General features: G+C 47.8%; 1 protein-coding gene across 2 annotated transcripts in view; it reads left to right on the top strand.

Annotated features, from left to right (window-relative positions):
• Positions 1–18,015, top strand: part of KCNJ15 (potassium inwardly rectifying channel subfamily J member 15) — a 79,680-nt gene that overhangs the window by 16,927 nt on the left and 44,738 nt on the right. Inside the window, exon 2 of one of the 2 annotated variants that reach the window (XM_019839383.3) lies at positions 16,174–16,366. The exons of the other annotated variant lie outside the window; for it this stretch is intronic. The gene's annotated coding sequence lies outside the window, so the exon portion shown is untranslated. The remainder of the gene's footprint in view (positions 1–16,173; positions 16,367–18,015) is intronic. 2 annotated transcript variants of the gene reach the window in all.

The raw sequence follows: 18,015 nt of genomic DNA, 5'->3' as shown, positions 1-18,015 counted from the left end.
TATTCATTTGTTACTTGAATAAAGACTTGCTCAGTGACTCCCAAGCTTGAGTCCTTCTTTATTCCCTTTTCAGAAGGTATGAAACTTGACCCACTTAAGAAACGTACCGAGGCACTGCCTTCTTTTTTTCTCTTCCTTTTTCTTTTAAATAATACCTCATTTTTGTGACTATCCTGTTGACACAAACTGAACCTGAGACAAAGCTCCTAGCGCTGGCTCACTAAGCTCTTTGTGGTCAAACTGGTTTCTCACCCACCAGACTCCGGGAGAGAGAAAGAGAGGACTGTACCAGATTAGATGTATTTTGAGGAGGGATCAATATGTAATATACACCAGACTGTACCTCCTTCATTCTCCCTGGGTCTAACAACAGCTAATTCCCATATACAAATTGTACACAAGGGAGGACAAAGGGATGGGCTTTGGTCCCTTAGTTGCAACCCTAAAAATGCCAGGAAAGCAGAGATGTGTTGACATTCCAGGCTTGGTACAGAAACCCAAACGGAGCCGAGCCCTAGGAATTGACCGTGGACCACTGCCTTTCCTCGTCTGGTGGTTACCAAAACCCCTCTGCATAGCTGTGCCTTCCACTTTGCCTCTGTCTGATCTGGAACAGATTGGAGATTGTCTGTAGAACTTTTGACTCCCCGGGCCCCCAAGTCTCCAAGTGCCCCCTCTAAAGAGATCTAAGCCCAGCCAAAAAAAATCTTTATCTCTGGTTCCACCTCATTCTCACACAACCCAGAGTTCAAAATGACCTAGGGAAGTGAGAGAGAGGGAACTTTTTCTTTTGACTCCTGGAAAAGCTGTGTCTTATCCCAGGCCCTGGGGACAATGGCACCGGTGGCTAATGAGACAGTGGGGATTTGTCTTGTAACCTTTAAGGTATTTGGTCTGCAGAACTAATGGGAACCAGTAGGTACTCCAGACTGAGAACAGCCTCTTTTCTTCTTAAGACGAGGTCGTCGAGGTCACCAGAGGGCTGGACTGGGAACAGAGCAAAGGGCCAACCAGGGGCCGTGGACACAACCGAAGGCAGATGACCGCATGGACACGGTGGGTCCAAGATGCTCTTTTCAGGATGGGGAAAGGTACAGCCAGCCCTCTCTGTGGCCACGGAAGGGGTTCTCAGCCTTGGTTTCAAACCCATCATCTCAGGATGGGAAACACAATATTGACGTCCAGGCCTCACCCCAGACTAACTAAATCACAATCCCTTGGCTGTTTACAAAGTTTCTCTGGGTGATTCTAATGTGTAGTTGGGGTTGGGGAACACCATTCCACTTCATTACTGTCCCAGTGCTGAAAACACTATCGGAAGGAAGTTACTAAAGGTTACCAGTCTCCCCACCGGTCCCTCCCTTGAGATCCTCCTCATCTGAAACTAGGCTGTGAGGTCACCCTGTAAATGATTCCACTTATATATTCTTTTCAAAGATGAAGGAGGGGGCATCTGGGTAGCTCAAGTTGGTTAAGAGCCTGACTCTTGATTTCAACTCAGGTCATGATCTCACCGTTCGTGAGTTTGAACCCCATGTCGGTTTCTGCACTGATAGCGTAAAGCCTGTTTGGGATTCTCTCTCTCCCTCTCTCTCTCTCTCTGTCTCTCTCTCTCACAAAGTAAATAAATAAACTTAAAAAATAAGTAAATAGGGGCACCTGGGTGGCTCAGTAGGTTAAGCATCTGACTTCAGCTGAGGTCATGATCTCGGGGTCGGTGGGTTCGAGCCCCGCGTCGGGCTCTGTGCTGATGGCTCGGAGCCTGGAGCCTGCTTCGGATTCTGCGTCTCCCTCTCTCTCTGCCCCGTCCCCGCTGGTGCTCTGTCTGTCTGGCTGTCTGTTTCTGTCTCAAAAATAAACCATAAAAAGTAAATAAAATAAAACTTAAAAGATGAAGGATGTCTACAACTAGAAATCAAACGGGACTCCAGTCTGATGTCACGTGTTCAGTTTTGGCCATTTCTGTTCTTCATGGTGTGACCTGTTACTGCAGCTCAGTTAACCCCGAGGTGACCCACATGGGTGGCTGTAAAATACAGTGATTCAGAGTGTGAGCTTTGAAGTGAGACCTGGGTTTGAATCTCTGTGCCTGAAATTACTAGCTCTTTGGTCTTGGGCACATGACTTAACCTAAAGCTTAGTTTTCTCACCTATAAAGTGGAAAGAATAATCCTTATCTCAAAGATTTGTTTGCAGAGGGGGGGAGGCAGAGAGAGAGGGAGAGAGAGAATCCTAAGCAGGCTCTGCACCATCAGCACGGAACCTGACACAGAGCTTGAACTCACGAACTGTGAGATCACGACCTGAGCCAAAACCAAGAGACAGATGCTTAACACACTGAGCCACCCAGGCACCCGTGATTTGTTAATATGATAGTAAGTGCACTATTAGAATAAATAACTTGATAGATAATTAAACAAGGCAGTGGATATAAAACACCTAAATCAAATTCCTGCTCCATGGTAAGACTTCAACCAATGATGGTTTTTATCATCAAAACCAAAATGAATGGTGTGTCTGGGCCAGAGTCTCAATTTCTTTTCTCAAGGGATAATGGTTCAAGAATAAGACTCAAGCCCATGAAGAAACTCTTGATTTTTCTTGAGCAGTGAGCTCACTAAAGTTTTCTTATGTTGCCAAGTACAATCAGATCCAAGGGTATTGGTTACTGTCGGCATACAATGAGGACAAACGTTTAGAGGAAACTTTCTGCAGAATACAGGCCAAAAATAAAAATTCCAGGGCGGCCTCTGATTTTCTTTGAATGCACAGAAACTCATGTGAGGGATGAGGATATTTCCATATTCCCTACCATCTGCTGGAGGTTAAGAGATGACGTATAGTAACCTGAAGGGAGTGTTTCTATAATCTTGGTTGAAATGAGTGTTAATCATTTAGGCAAAGTATGAACATCTCCAGTGTTTGATTTCAATTAAAAAAAACAAGTAGAAATATACCACAAAGCAAGTAGAGTTTTAACATAATCTTTAGGAGGTAAATTATGTTTCATGTCGCCCTACCTTGTGACCACAATATTGGCTACCTGGCCAATATGGGGTGTGTGTGTGTGTGTGTGTGTGTGTGTGTGTGTGTGTGTAAGGGCCAAGTATTTACCTAGTTGTCTATCAGACTGGTAGAACCAGTCCTACTCCACAAAATTTCTAGAACTTGCTCTTCACGATAGTATAAATGCCTGTTTGAGAACCAAACTTGAACCTCGTCTTTCTGACAGGAGACATTTTAAATCGGAGGCTATCCTGACCTTCAATTCAAAGAAAAACGGAAAGTTCCACCAGAAAGTCAGAAAAAGAAGGACAGGTGGGTAGATGGATGGGTAGATAGATAGATAGATGATAGTATTAATAAAGCCCTGGAATGAAAAAGAAATGCCTGTTGTTCTGTCCCCCAAAGCTCCCAAGGCCACTCCACACTTAGCCTCCAGGTAGAAAGATGTTGTCATCATCTTTGATGATGACAACATCACTGTTGTCAGGTTGGTGACAGAGTGTTTTTTTTTAATAAATGAGTTTTTTTAATGTTTATTTATTTAGAGAGACTGGGGGAGGGGCAGAGAGAGACAGAGAGAGAGAGGGTGAGAGAGAGAAACCCAAGCAGGCTCTGTGCTGTCAGTACAGAGCCTGACACAGGATTTGATTCCAAGACTGTGAGATCATGACCTGAGCTGAAATCGAGAGTCGGACCCTCAACCGACTGAGCCACCCAAGTGCCCCCCCTTTTTAAAATGTTTTATTTATTTTTGAGACACAGAGAGAGACAGACCATGAGTGGGGGCGGGGCAGAGAGAGAGGGAGACACAGAATCCGAAGCAGGCTCCAGGCTCTGAGCTGTCAGCACAGAGGCCGACGCGGGGCTCGAACCCACGTACCTTGAGATGACCTGAGCTGAGGTCGGATGCTTAACCGACTGAGCCACCCAGGTGCCCCGAGGTGCCCCTTTTTAAAAAATAAACATAACATCACTATCTGGCATTGGGCATCCTGACATTTGTTTATTACAGGTCCTCAGAAAACAAACCTAAAAAGCAGAAAACAATTTTCAAAACTCAAGGTCCAACGACCCTGTTTGCACATAGCAAAGTCGGCCCCTGCGTCTCCCCTGTGTGTTTCATCTCGTGCCGGTTTCCCCCCAGGCTTCCCCGTGTGCACCAGGAGCACACACACACACACACACACACACAGTTTTTCGTGTACCACTGTAGACAAACTTTCCACTCCTCGCCGCTCCCCTAACAAAACCAGATGGGACCTTGCTGACGCAGGCTTCCCTCTTAACTGAAATTCCATCTCTGGGACGCAGTGAACTGACCAGCGTCACTGCTTCCACATTTGGCCCCTGCTGACCCCGCCCAAGTGGTTTCCACACCCCCAGGTTTTCACTGTATACTTACCGCTGGTAGGAGCGCATTGCCTCACCAGGAGCCGTGAACCATCAGCGCACTCCCACCCTGTATCTCTGTTCGCACACATCACCCAGTTAGTTGTATCTGTATTTGATTCAGTATCAGGCAGAGTCAACACGTCAGTAGCAAACAAGAAACCGGAGGGGTGTTTGTGCAACGTCAAATATTGTTTTAGGTTCTATCACCAAGATTGGAGATAGATTGTCAAGCTTGATTTCTGGGAATGCTAATGTCCCATAAAAGTCAAGAAATAATGCTTAACTCAGTGGTATAAACCTTCTAGCTTATCACTGCAATGCAAGGCACTTCAGGAAAACTGGCACGATCAAAATCGTTTCCTAGGAACGAGCTAATTAGGTCCTATTTATTCAAGCAATCTGAACTCTTTGACTACCCAAGTGGTTTTCGATAAAGAAAAAAATAGAGCGATACTCAGAAAACCCTCGGAAGCCCTTAGACCTATGTTGCCGTCCTTGGAAGAAGAAGCAGGACTTCTGGGGAATGAAATCATTGGAGATATTTTAGGCCGGCTCACGGTCTCTGCGTAAGGACCGGTAAAAACAGCAGATCTTGGAGGAATCCAAGTCTCCCACAATTGAGCTGTCCCACAATTCACTGCAAACACAGAAGAAAAGAGCATTTGGTATTAGAACAGGGCTTTGCACGGGATCATTAGTGGGGGGTGTGGGTTCAGGCAAAACAAGCGAGTGTCCTGTCACAGTGGCCGAGCGCCATGGGCAGGAAGAGTGTCTTGGCACCAGCCCCCTTCCCCACAGAACCCTGCTCTCTGGGGTCCCCTGACAGAGCGCTCATGGAACCAGACACATGCCTTGCCCTCGTCTAAACTGCGCGAGAATCCGGGAGATAAATTTCCTTCCCTTAGTTCACTAGTGCACAAACCGGCTCAGAGGATTCAGTGAACTTCCCCCCCGGTCATGCAGTCAGTACATTCTAGAATCAACTCCATGCCTATCTGAGACTAAACCTATACGTTCCCCCCCATTCCAGCGTACTGTTTTGCCAGAAAGAAATCATATCACAGTTCAGCATTCCGAGGCAAGGATTACATTTTGGGTTCATTTTTTTTTTTTCTCTGTTGGTCTCCACACTACGGAGCGAGAGCTGACGGGTGAGATAAGATATACCATTAAACAATTTGAAAAGCAAAACATGACGCTGTTTGCCCAAGAGATCGCTGCGAGTCTAAGCCGATAACCCGAGGGTTCCTGTTGGTGCACATGCTCCACTGGGGGATAAGGGCTATTTATTGACTGATAAACCGTAATGCCGTGCCTTTGGAATCACCGCCGCCTAGTAAGTACACACAGATTTCAGAAGGGAAGTGAGCGAAGGCAAGTGTTCAGTGATTAGCAGAAATTCGACAATGGGAGTAGGGTGACAACTTACAAGTTGTTAGTCAACGCTCGCTCCGGACGGGGGTGACCACCGTGGTGAACCAAAGCAGTTGGGACACAACAGATGATGGAGATAGAAAATGTTGGGGCACCTGGGTGGCTCAGTAGGTTAAGCGTCCAACTTTGGCTCAGGTCATGATCTCACAGCTCGTGGCTTCGAGCCCCGCGTCGGGCTCTGTGCTGACAGCTCGGAACCTGGAGCCAGCTTCGGATTCTGTGTCTCCCCCTCTCTCTGCCCCTCCCCTGCTTGCACTCTGTCTGTCTCTCTCTCTAAAAAAAAATAAATAAATATGAAAGAAATTAAAAATAATAATAAGGAAAAAAAGAAAAAAAAAAGAAAATGTCCTCCAGCACGTGGCCAAAAATAAATGCACAAAGGGGGAGTAACCCGAGGGATATTTCTTAGTGGGGGAGTAAAGCCAATCCAGTATGCCGTTTCCAGCCTGGATACGTGCAGTCAGCCACCGAGGGAGTTGAAGGAGGCACAGCCTGGCTTTCAGGAGCCCAAGCTTGCCTCGGAATTCTCCAGATCCTCTTATTCGGGCTGGACCGTCAAGGAGAACAAAGAAAGAAAAAGGCCTCCTTTTACTGGCATTCTTTATCATCTCTTTGCCCTGCTGATGACTCGGCAGCGTCTACAAGTGCCCTTGATAAGGGGAAATGCCGTGCGAGGACAAGAGTGGCCATGGACAGTCTTCCCCTTGAGCCCATTTTTCGTTTGACGCATGTGTGTACCTTTGGGTAGATCGGCGCGAGGCAGTGTTTCCCTAAGCAGTGTGGACCCTCTGCTTAGGTTGACAAGGAACAGAAAGGGTTCACGGCTGATATTTTAAGAGTGCCTGGTACCCTCTTTCTGCACTCCTGCTCCGTCTTCGGTGTGAAGTCCTTTAGAGTTTATGACAACTTGGCTGGGATCTTTCACTTTGCACAATTTAGCCAAATTGCATCACTCAGTTTTTCCACAATAGCTAGAATATTTGGCCACAGGCACAATCCCGCAATGGGAAAGATCCAAAAGCAAAAACCCCAGTTGTTTACCCAATTTTGCTAATAATAAATGTCTGAAATGAGTCCTAGGTGCATTTACGTCCTGTAGAAATGGGGGTACTGATGGAGAATCAGGATGTTTTATGACATTCTTCCGTGTGGCTCTCGGAGATGGAAGCTATATGGGCTCATAGGGAAGCGATTCAGGATGCTACAAAAGAGTTACAGCCTAATCATTTCAATAACTGGTAAATCAAAATAAAAAGAGCCGGAAAACATGCAACGCGCCCCCAGTGGGCTGTGCCAGAGGCCAGGGGCTGAACTTGGGAGAAGTGGACAAGAGGCTCTGTGTACGTTCAGGAACCAAAACCTCAGGGCAACAAGTGTCAGGACAAGCGAGGCCTGTAGGGAGGGAGGGGACCATTGAATGCAATGTGCTGATGAAGGGTAGTGTCCACATCACCAGATGGAGTCACACACCTTGCTTGCCCTTGATATTTCCAGCCTAAAAAGAAAGATGCCCCATTGAGTTGGTGATTTATTTTATTTTATTTTAGAGCGTAAGTATGCAAGGAGGGGAGAGAGTCAGAGGCAGAGAGAGAGAAGAGAGAGAGAGAGAGAGAGAAGGAAGGAGAAACAGGGAGAGAGAATCCCAAGCAGGCATAACGCTCAGCATAGAGCCCAATGTGGGACTCAGTCCCACAACCCTGGGATCACGACCTGAGCCAAAATCAAGAGTCGGACGCTCCACTGACTGAACCACCCAGGTACTCCGACTTGGTGACTTTTTATCACTAACCAAGGAGCAAACACTAAAATATTCACTGCTTTTGTCTTCCCTAAGTGATCACTGAAATTATTCAGGGTGATAATACCATTTTCTGTATGACTCTATTTTAAATATTCTAAATGTAAATCTTGGATTCTCCAACACAGACTCAGTCTACTGGGTGCAAAATACTGCATTTGCCCATCTCGTAGAGATAGGGTCCGTGGCCACCGATAGTTCACTGTCTGGCCTAGCCTATTACCTATACAGCTGGTTCAAGATTAAACAACAGAAGATGTGAGTCGATGCCTGTGACACGTTGCCGGATCAGTGATATGGCCGGGCTCTGAAAGGAAGGTGGCATCCCATTGGTTGCAATGACCTAGAAATGGGAACTCTACCCTGTGGATGTTGCTTTCCTGCTTCCCAGCCCACGCTGTCAACACTGAAAAACAGACACTACCGTCTACCTTTCCTTGATGGGACTCGCCACCATCCACCTAGTAAGAGTGGATGTTAGGTGAACCGGAAACAAATTGTGCGTATTTAACATGAGATATAAGGTGGCACCAACACTAGCTAAAGCAACAAAGTCCGACTTGAAAAGGCAAGGGGAAACTGGATCACCATTGGGTTCACGTCAGTGGTGCTTCGTACGTCACCGACACCCGAGCCGTGCTGCAGGTGGGGACCTGGAATCAACAACTAGCTCCAGCAGAGGTTTAAAGGAAGGTGTCCACGCCCCATGAAGAGCGGTGATCATTTCTGTGTCTAACTTTTTAAGCATACATTTTCCCACTTGACAAAATTGTATCATACAAATGCCCTAGCAAAGGTCTGTTTGGTGCTAAAAAATTAGGATAGCGTGCCTACGCTAACACTTTTATTTCCAAATTAAGTTTTGAAAATTTAGCAGTTGACTACAAAGATCTAAGGGATTTTCCGGGACATGAGACTGCCAGGGTCAAAACAGGGAGAATCATGGGAAAACCAGAAGATGGTTCCTTACCCTCCAGAGGAGTAACTCGGAGGTTCATTGCTGTTAAGGAACTTTTGAATTTTGGGGTAATCTCTGTGGCATCCCATTATAATTTTGTAAATTTATTCTGAGTGTGTGTGTGTGTGTGTGAGAGAGAGAGAGAGAGAGAGAGTGAGAGAGGGAGAGAGAATCCCAAACAGGCTCCTCATTGGCAGTGCAGAGCTCGACGTGAGGCTCGAACTCACAAACTGTGAGATCTTGACGTGAGTCAAAACTAAGAGTCATACACTTAACCAAATGAACGACCCAGGTGCCCCTTTTTCCATCCTATTAAAGAAGCATGTGAGAAAGCCCTCATGTTTTCCTGAGGAGGAATTTTTTTGTTGTAGGAAAACAGAGAAGTCTCCAGTGACTGACCACAGGTCGCTTTCAGTTTCACCTGCTCCTCTGCTAAGAAACCTAAGGACAAGGGGAGACAGGTCACTGGAAATCTGCTAGCAGAGTGAACAGGGCACATGATTTACTAGTCCAGGGGCTGTGTCCTACAGGATGGTTTAAAAACCAATAGATGAAATCAAGTTCAAGAACAGATGACCTTGTAAGTAATTCAGTGAGGGCCGTTCACCCGTTCTGTGCAAGGGATCATCCTTCACAGTGTTCAGGTGTAACTGGCCTTGTGACAAAAGTTGGGCGAGCTTACCTATGAGGCCAGCTTTTCCATTAGGTTTATAGAAATACCGTTACTTCACCTTACCTACTCTTTCAGTTGGTAGCCCCTAGGCCTTGAGTAGTTGGCTTGTTTAGCTCCTTTTCAGAATTTGCTGCTGTTGATAATTTCGAAAATTCAGATCCTTCATGGAACACAAAACAGCCACACTCCTCACCCTAAATGATAGCCTCAAACTTGACGTGTTTGATCATGATTGTTTTCAACAGAAGAGGCCCAAACATGTATTTATCTGTTTCCCCATCGGTCTCAACCTCAATCAAGAAAAAAAAAATGGAGTGGCTTGTGAGTTTTGGGTTGAGGCAAGCTGGCGGCAAGAAGTTAATGCAACAGGGATCTTGTTTGGACCATACGCCATGTTATGGGAAGGAGGAGCAAAGAGAGAGAGAACGCTAGAACTGGGCACAATCCTTGAAAGGCAACACGATACTGTTCTGAGAGACCCCTGTAGTCTACAGAGATGTTGAACGTATTGTCAACAGTCACTGAAACTCCAAAAGCGAAGGGCGAGCTCTGGGGATGCGGGCTGGTGCCTGCTTCCACATTGAGTTCGATGTCTGGGGATGCCATTTTGTTTCTAGCCTGATCTGGTGTAGTATCCACCGGGAGAGCCTCCTCCGAAGGCTTGAGCCTTTGGGGAAATTATTCTTATTGTTCTATTAACACTTTATCAGCTTCAAGCTCCAAGCCCATCAGGCAAATCTGGGGAGAGAATGAGTCCAATAGCTTGTCCTCGTGTCCTGACAGCCTCACACTGAGACCCACAGCTCTTTTTACACCAATTCAAGCTTTGACATGGGTTTCTGCCATTGGAATAAATTATATGGGTACAAACATGTGTAAAAGTAGGGACTAACATAGTACAGCTCAGGGTATGAGAAGCTACAATGGGATGCTGGTGTAGATCCTGGGTTTCAGGCTCTGTGGACACTGTGAAGGAAACTCTCCGGTCTTTGGAGTCTAACTCAAAATATCAAGAAACTGGACAGAATGACCTGTAGGCTCCCTCGAGCTGTGACTAAGCCTTGCTGATTCTTCTCCTTGCTTCCTTTCTGGGACATAAACATCAGTAAGTGATTCCCTCTCCCTCAGAGCCATTCCAGGGAGAGATGTCCAGTGGAAGAGGCAGGACGGCAAAAGTGGGAGATGAGGTGTTTACATGAATGGGATGGCTTGGAGAGCTGGCGAGATGCCCTGACAAAATGGCGTTCTTGAGGGTTTGGGGCAAGCTCACTTCTGCTTGGTGACTGGAATGTCTAAATGGAAGGCAGAAATGATAGAGAACAAATATGAGCTTTGATCTCTTCGTTACAAAGTTAATATTCATAAAATGTAAACATTAATGAATAAAAATGTGGCCTTTATTTTTTTTAAGTTTATTTATTTTGAGAGAGAGGAAGTGGGGGAAGGGCAGAGAGGGAGAGAGAGAGAGAATCCCAAGCAGGCTCTGCGCGGTCAGCACAGAGCCCGATGTGGGGCTCAAACTCATGAATTGAGAGATCATGACCTGAGCTGAAGTCAGATGCTTAACCAATGGAGCCACCCAGGTGCCCCAGCCTCTAAGTTCTTCTGGTGTTACTAAGAGAAGGGCACCTTTCAGGCTCTTGAGGTTCATGCTAAGGCCAGTGTGACCTATATACTTTCGTACTTAATGAAATACCCTTAATGGTTCTATAGCTGGATCCATTTTTGTTTTTGTGATTCTTGCCATCAAAACAAGATCCCGTAAGGCTCAGGTTAGAGCCACCTTGGCGAGTTGTCCCACAGGTGAGATCGCTTGGCTCTTCCCATGTTCACCATCATTTGTTCTATTTATTTTTTCCATACTGCCTACAGCCCTTCAGTACCCCTGCCTATGAAAAACTTACCAGTTGAACTCGATCGTCCCCTCCTCTGGAAGCCTACCTTCAAACTCCCAGGGCACAGTCCATTGCCCTTCCTATGGGCTTCTAGAATATTTTGGTCATGTAGCATTTATCACCCAGTTTATAGTCAGCTACTTCCCGATCTTGCACTCTCCTCCAGGCCTGGGACCGTGGGGTCGTTGTCACCCAGCAAAGAGAAGACACCCAGTTCAGTTATTAATCAAATTAAATTGACACGGCCTCAATAGCAAAGTGTTCCATTGGTGCTGGGCCCTGCTGGGATCTGCCTGGCACTTTGAGGAACTGACCATGTGCGTCTGAAGGGAAATTCCAAATTTTAGTGCTGACATCCCCAATTTTATTTTGATTGGGAAATCGATGTAGCAGAGGAGGGGGGTGGCGGATGCTGAGGGGGTGAGGGTTCACCATAAGGGGGGGGCCTGTACCAGTGGAAGGGATCACTTCCAGCATTCACAGGATGAGCCCATGCCCCTGGTGGCCTGTCCAGATCCCCTCGGACCTCCTTCCCTGCTTCTCGGTGTGAATATTTCATCCCCGTCCACCACCTCCTTAAGGCCACCTTTGGCCACTTCCTGGCAGAGGCAGAAAGCCAGAGCACCGGGGAGGTTGGATGTCCCATCAGCCCTTCTCTTAGTAATAGTGGGTGGGGCAAGAGCAGGAAAGTCCAGATCCCTTCTCTAAGATGCTACTTTCACTCCAGAACCCTCTCCAGATTCAGGCCTGAGCCTAAAATTGTCCCCTTCCTTAACTTCATCCCTCCCCTGCCTGCCTCCCTTTCTCTCCATCAGAGCGATTCCAGGAGCACTTGAATAAATCTCAAGTGCATCCTTGTTGCAACACCTGCTTCTAGAAAGCCACTCCCAGACGAGTTCAGCTCTGTGGCTTCCTGGGGCAAGCCTCCCATTGACAAGGTCAGAGGCAAACAGCGCCCCAGCTCTGGTCTGCAGAGTCTTGTGAGGATTGAAACGGACATTCTTCATTCCCCACGGCTCACCTACATTCGGGGGAAGGAGGAGTGTTCTACAGGCCTCCGGGACAGGAGCTGTGGGAGCAAATGAGGCACCCGGCCACATCCTGCTGAGCCTGTGCAGGGACTTGGAGCTGTGGGGTCATAGGCAGCTTCCAGGAAGTTTTAACATAACACTGACATAACACTCCATCAACAGTCCCATATCTGAAGCAACTTAGATCTGCTCAAAGGTAAAAATGTACTTTTTTCCTCTTAAAACACGTAAGGTGTTTGAGAGAATGAAGGTTTTTTTATGTCTCCATTTAAGCCAAGATGAGAATTGGAAGCACGACAGCATTTTCTTTTTTTGGAAATTATTCTTGGGAAATGGCTCTCCTGAAAGGCCTAGGTCTTGTGATCTTTTCTGTCCAGTTTTAAGACATCATTTTAGAACTTTGGATAAAAATGCAGACTTTAGATGTGTACTCTATTCAAATTTGACACATGTAAGAATCTTGCTTTCAATTAATCAGGAAGGAAGGAAGGAGGGAGGGAGGGAAGGAGGGAAGGAAGGAAGGAAGGAAGGAAGGAAGGAAGGAAGGAAGGAAAGAAAGAAGGGAGAAAGAAAGATTTACTGAATACTCATTCATGTTTATTTTTTATTTTAAGCTAATAGACTAATAACATTAACCCTCTTCGATTACAAGATGATATGCTATGTGTTTTGAAGAAATCTGATCGCAGATCCCAGACCCTCCTTTCTAGAAGTGGCTTGTAAAGCAGATTTCATTCACCGGATAGGAGAGAGATTGGGTGACACAAAATGTTTTCGGCCAAGATTAATAATTCACCCTGGTTTTCTCACTTAGCATCCGAAATAATTAGCTCAGTCGGTTATCAAAACATGCTAAGGAAAGTCTGTCCCCGTGGGACCGAAATCTCCTATAGATACTTTTCTAGAACTCTCCTACTCACCTCTCCACACTCTGCCTTGCATTTTTAATGCCTCGCCACCTTTTGTTTACCTACAACCTCAGCACCTAATTGTCTTAACCGCTAAATTATTTCATGGATTCGCACTATTTTTTTTTTAATTTTGTTTTTCAACGTTTATTTATTTTTTTGGGACAGAGAGAAACAGAGCATGAACGGGGGAGGGGCAGAGAGAGAGGGAGACACAGAATCGGAAACAGGCTCCAGGCTCCGAGCCATCAGCCCAGAGCCCGACGCGGGGCTCGAACTCGCGGACCGCGAGATCGTGACCTGGCTGAAGTCGGACGCTTAACCGACTGCGCCACCCAGGCGCCCCAGGATTCACACTATTTTGAGCTCATTTTCTTCTTTCATCACGTTTAAGAGTGTGTGATGAATGAACATGAGCTCTACTTTGTGTGGGCCTGCAAGAACAAAAGCCAGAATACTAGACCGTGATTATCATTCGTGTAGTGTATGACTACAGATTCATGTAGTATATTCAAAGGAATCGACACATGCATATGTATGCCCACCATAGACTAATTTGAGAAAAATGTGGCCGAATGAAAAATGCATGGGCTGAGAGACAGAACTGTTTTGAGCCTCACCCCTGACCCCCTTCCAGCCCTATGATTCTGAGCAAATCACTTAACCTCCCTGGCTCCCTCGCCCTTCAATGCAACTAATCGTGCCTTTTTAGCCTGAGTATCAAATTGATAACATCCCGGAAAGATCCTGAGAATAAGTTGAGAACGAGTATTCAAACGTTAGTTTATTAATTAAAGCGGAGGCCGGAAATATTCATCAAAAAGTAAGAAAATAAGAATTAAATTTCAATTGTCACAAACTGTAGTGTCCGTTTACAAATCTACGTGACAACGGATGATTTTAGGGACTCCGACGTGCCAGGGGCACGCAGCGAACAAGACTGGTGCGGTTGAGTCTAAATGAAACCAGCGAGAAACGACAAAGAACCAGCACAATTCAGGCAGTGCTCAGGGACATCCAGAGTAAAAGGGAGACCTAGGAAGCGAGTTGGGTTGGGGTCCCATGAGATGAGGGGCCCAGCCCCCCTGAGCAGGTGCCATTGGGCTGAGTTCTGAATGGGCTCAATTGGGTAAATGCAGATCTGATGGAGAACCTTCCGGGCTGGTAGGGCAGCCTGTGCCCATCACCTGAGGTAGGATATAGACAGACCTTGAAGTTGGGTTTCCCCTTTCTTGTTATTCTCCACCTGTGTGTTTACCTCTTTTATTTTTTTTTATTTTTTAACGTTTATTTGAGAGAGAGAAAGAGAGAGAGACAGAGCGTGAGTGGGGGAGGGGCAGAGAGAGAGAGACACAGAATTGGAAGCAGGCTCCAGGCTCTGAGCTGTCAGCACAGAGCGCGACGTGGGGCTCGAACCCATGAACCGTGAGATCATGACCCGAGCTGAAGTCAGATGCTCAACTGGCTGAGCCACCCAGGCGCCCCTACCTGTTTTATATGGGGCTTCCTTACGAGCCTCCTATGATGTCCGTCTGATTCTATGATCTAGAGTAAGATCACCAGCTGGAAGGTGTCTGCACCTTCCGTGTCGTCTTCATCCTCTCAAGCCCTGAGCCCCCGGGGAGCCCAGCATCTTCTCGGAGGGGCCACCGTACTCTCGCGGGCAGAAGAGGAAGCCCTTGCTTCCCGGGAAAGAGAAGGGCAAAAGGGAAGGGTGCACTGTTCCCACTGGGGAACCGGAAAAAAGGGAATGATTTACGCCAGTCCTTGGAGTCAAGGGAGGGGGTGGGACAAAATAGGGACTTTCAGACATCCCCCCTTAAAAAGGAGAATAACCCCTCACCCCTTCCTGTCCCCATTGAGTTCCGGCCGCCTGAAAAGCCACAGCGGCGCCCAGCGTGGAGCCGAGGGGATAATGCACAGCAGCGCGGACCCCAAAAATCAGGGGAGGGGACGTATCATTTGCTTCCAACAAATCATTCAGCATAAAGCGGCCGCAGAGCCCTGAGCCCTCCGAGGTGCCTGCACAGGGTGGGTGTGAGGGTGCCGTCGTCACCTTTGTGACAGACGGCCTTCGCTTCCCTTGGCCTTGCCTTTGGGCCCATGCAGGAGGTCTCACTGGGGCAGGCGCCTGTGGGAAGGTCATCGCCTCGGAGTTTGCTGGGGCCCCTGTGCACTCTGGCCACGGGGAGCCTGGAGACCCGCACAGGCCTTGGACGGGCCTCCCCTGGATGGGTCATGGCCGCAAGAAACGGCTTGGTAGAGCGAGGACTTACCACTGTGCCCCAGAAACAAACTCTGCCTCCATTTCCAGAGACTGAGGCTTCCCCCTTAGCCTTCTGCTTCGAGGATGGAAGTCTTAAAGGCGCCAGACTCTGCACACAAACGCTGGAAGCCAGATTCCAACCGGGAACCTCAGCCCCAGCTTCCGCGACCCAGAAGAACCTGATTTTACCCATATCCGTCCAACTTCTTTATGCTTCCTGATCAGAGAACACAGAGGCTGTAGGAGAAATCAACATGGCCGTAAGGGGACCGAGCGGAAAGCACACAGTGTTTCTCGGTGATATTTTGCTTTTACGTATATAGTCACCGTATGAGTCATCGGTACAGGTTCCCTCTGCTTTCCCCGAGAGGCAGGAGTTTCTGTTAACGTTCAGCTGCAGTGGGGACAGGGTGAGGAGGAGGGAACAGGAGGTATAGGGGAGCTGGCTAGCAGAGAGCGTCTGGTTATTTATTTATGGTTTATTCGGGCAAAAGGGCCTAAAAACAGGCTTGGAGTGGCCCGAGTTTCCTCAACGGCTGAATGGCCCTTTTCTTGGAAAGGACATCAGCTGTCTCTCCTACAGGTGTTCAGGGACCTCAGGGCTGGTGTCCACTAGAATGTTTTGCTGGTCTGGAGGTTTCCTTAAGGCACACTGCTGACATCATGGAGCCCTCTCTCCCTCTCCCTCTCCCTCTCTCCCTCTCTCTCCCTCTCTCTCCCTCCCCCCCCCCCCCCCCCCCCCCCGCCCTCCTCCCTCCAGGTCCCTCCTCCCTCCGCTCAATCTCTCCCAATCTCTTTCCTCCTCTCTTCAGTTCCTTCAGGTAAATCCTCCTGGAACTTGTACCAACTAGTTTTTGACTGACAGCGAGCAGCGAGAGACTTTTCTTCACTCTGAGAGAACCAACCCAAACACCGATCTTTCCCAAGGCGACCTGTATCACCAGGGCCATTTCTTTGCCAGGCCACCGCCTGCCTGCTAGCCAGGAGCCCGGGGCATCCCTGCAGGTAAGAGGCACGCGCCTCGGTCAATACCGGAGCCCTCAGCCGGCTGCAGGGGTTTCCGGAAAAGTTTACTCCAAGGCAATGAAGGGGGGTTGGGGAGTCTCTTAAAACTCACTTAAATCATTCAAAACTTCCTAGCTTATCTGGGGGAGATTTACAAGTGCCGTTTGCATGTGGAAAGCGGGTTTTTACTTAATGATGGGGCAAAAAGAAAAAAAAAAGCGCTTTATTCCTGCCTGGGAAACCATATCCAGATGTGGTCTTGTTTGCTGTGGGTGTAAGTGATCTAGGTGGAGGGACGGAATGACTCCGGCTTCTCCTTGCTAGTGTTTTCTCTCACGGTGTCTGTCGCAGCGGATTTGGTACTGATTCGCAGGGATGAGATAGTTCTCGGGTCGTTCTCTGGCCGTGAGCTTCCTTTGTCCGGGGGGGGGAAGTCAGGGTGGGCTGCCTTCAGGCGAAACCTCACCGGAATAGTTGAAAATCTGTTACCTATCCTCATGAGAGAGAGAGAGAGGGAGAGAGAGGGAGAAAGTTACGTAAGTTTTCCACGGTAGGTAAACAATTCTGGCTTCGGAAACATTAGGAACCCTGTTCACAACCCGGCGGGGGAAGGCGTCTGCCTTAGAACCCGTGTGTGATTTCCTGTGAGTTCCCGCTGCTCTCAGCTGAGCAACGTCACGCGCCGTGGAATTTCCACGCCGCTCCCGTGAAACCGGTGTTGCATCTCCTGCCTGCACTTCCGCGTGGCGTCGCCTGGAGGATATGAGAAGCTGCCGTCCGAGGAGGTGTTTCTTGACCTCCCAGCTTCTCCGTGCCGCGGGTCGGGAAACTGACCCCACAACGCGATGTTCAACTGGACGGAATCCAAGACCCGAATCGTATGCCCCGCTCGATTCACACGTGCGTGGGTTTATTTCTTCCGAGCGGAAAATAGTTTAATCTTTGTTTTGTTTCGTGTGTGTGTGTGTGTGTGTGTGTGTTTTACCTAAAGGAAGCGTTTTGAAAAAAAAGAAAATGACAAAGGATTTGTCAAGTCCTTTCTCTGAAACCTCGGAACCCCGCTCACACTCACGCACAGTCGACTGCCATCCCAGATCTTACCCTCTTGGGTCCTGTCTTTGTACATGTTTACACACCTGTGTAACGAGTAGCCATAGCCTGAGGTGACGGATTCTCTCGACTTAAACTTGTCCTAAGGATCCAAAGGAGAGAGTCAAATGCGGCCACCACTCGTGTTCAAGTCAAACACCAGCCGCTGGTGGAAAGTGTCAGGACCCCTGGCCGTGCAAGTCAGCACTTAGCTCATGCAGGGCTCCCTCCTCCGCTCTTCCTTCCCGGGGCTTTTTTGGTTTGTTTTTGTTTTTGTTTTTGTTTTGAGCCGTTTTCCTGCTTTTCTAGCTGCAAATGTCATCGATGAGCATGCGGGGAGCCACCCAGAGGTAACACGGCAAGTCTCCCCTAAAGGTTGCAAATTAGAAGACTTTAACCAGACCGGGGTCATCCGCATCCCAGAAATGCTCATCAAATAACGGAGCTGGCGGGTCTTCACCGAGTTAAATCAACGCATAAATCGTTGGGGGTTTGCAGGAATAGACTAGGTTGAATGTTGTGATTCTGGAAGCTGAAGGGAAACGCATTTTTAAAAAGCC

Source organism: Felis catus, chromosome C2 (genome assembly GCF_018350175.1).
Source record: "Felis catus isolate Fca126 chromosome C2, F.catus_Fca126_mat1.0, whole genome shotgun sequence".
Classification (NCBI taxonomy): Eukaryota; Metazoa; Chordata; class Mammalia; order Carnivora; family Felidae; genus Felis; species Felis catus.
The sequence above is the reverse complement of the archived record's forward strand: the minus strand, read 5'-3'. Positions and strand labels throughout refer to the sequence as shown.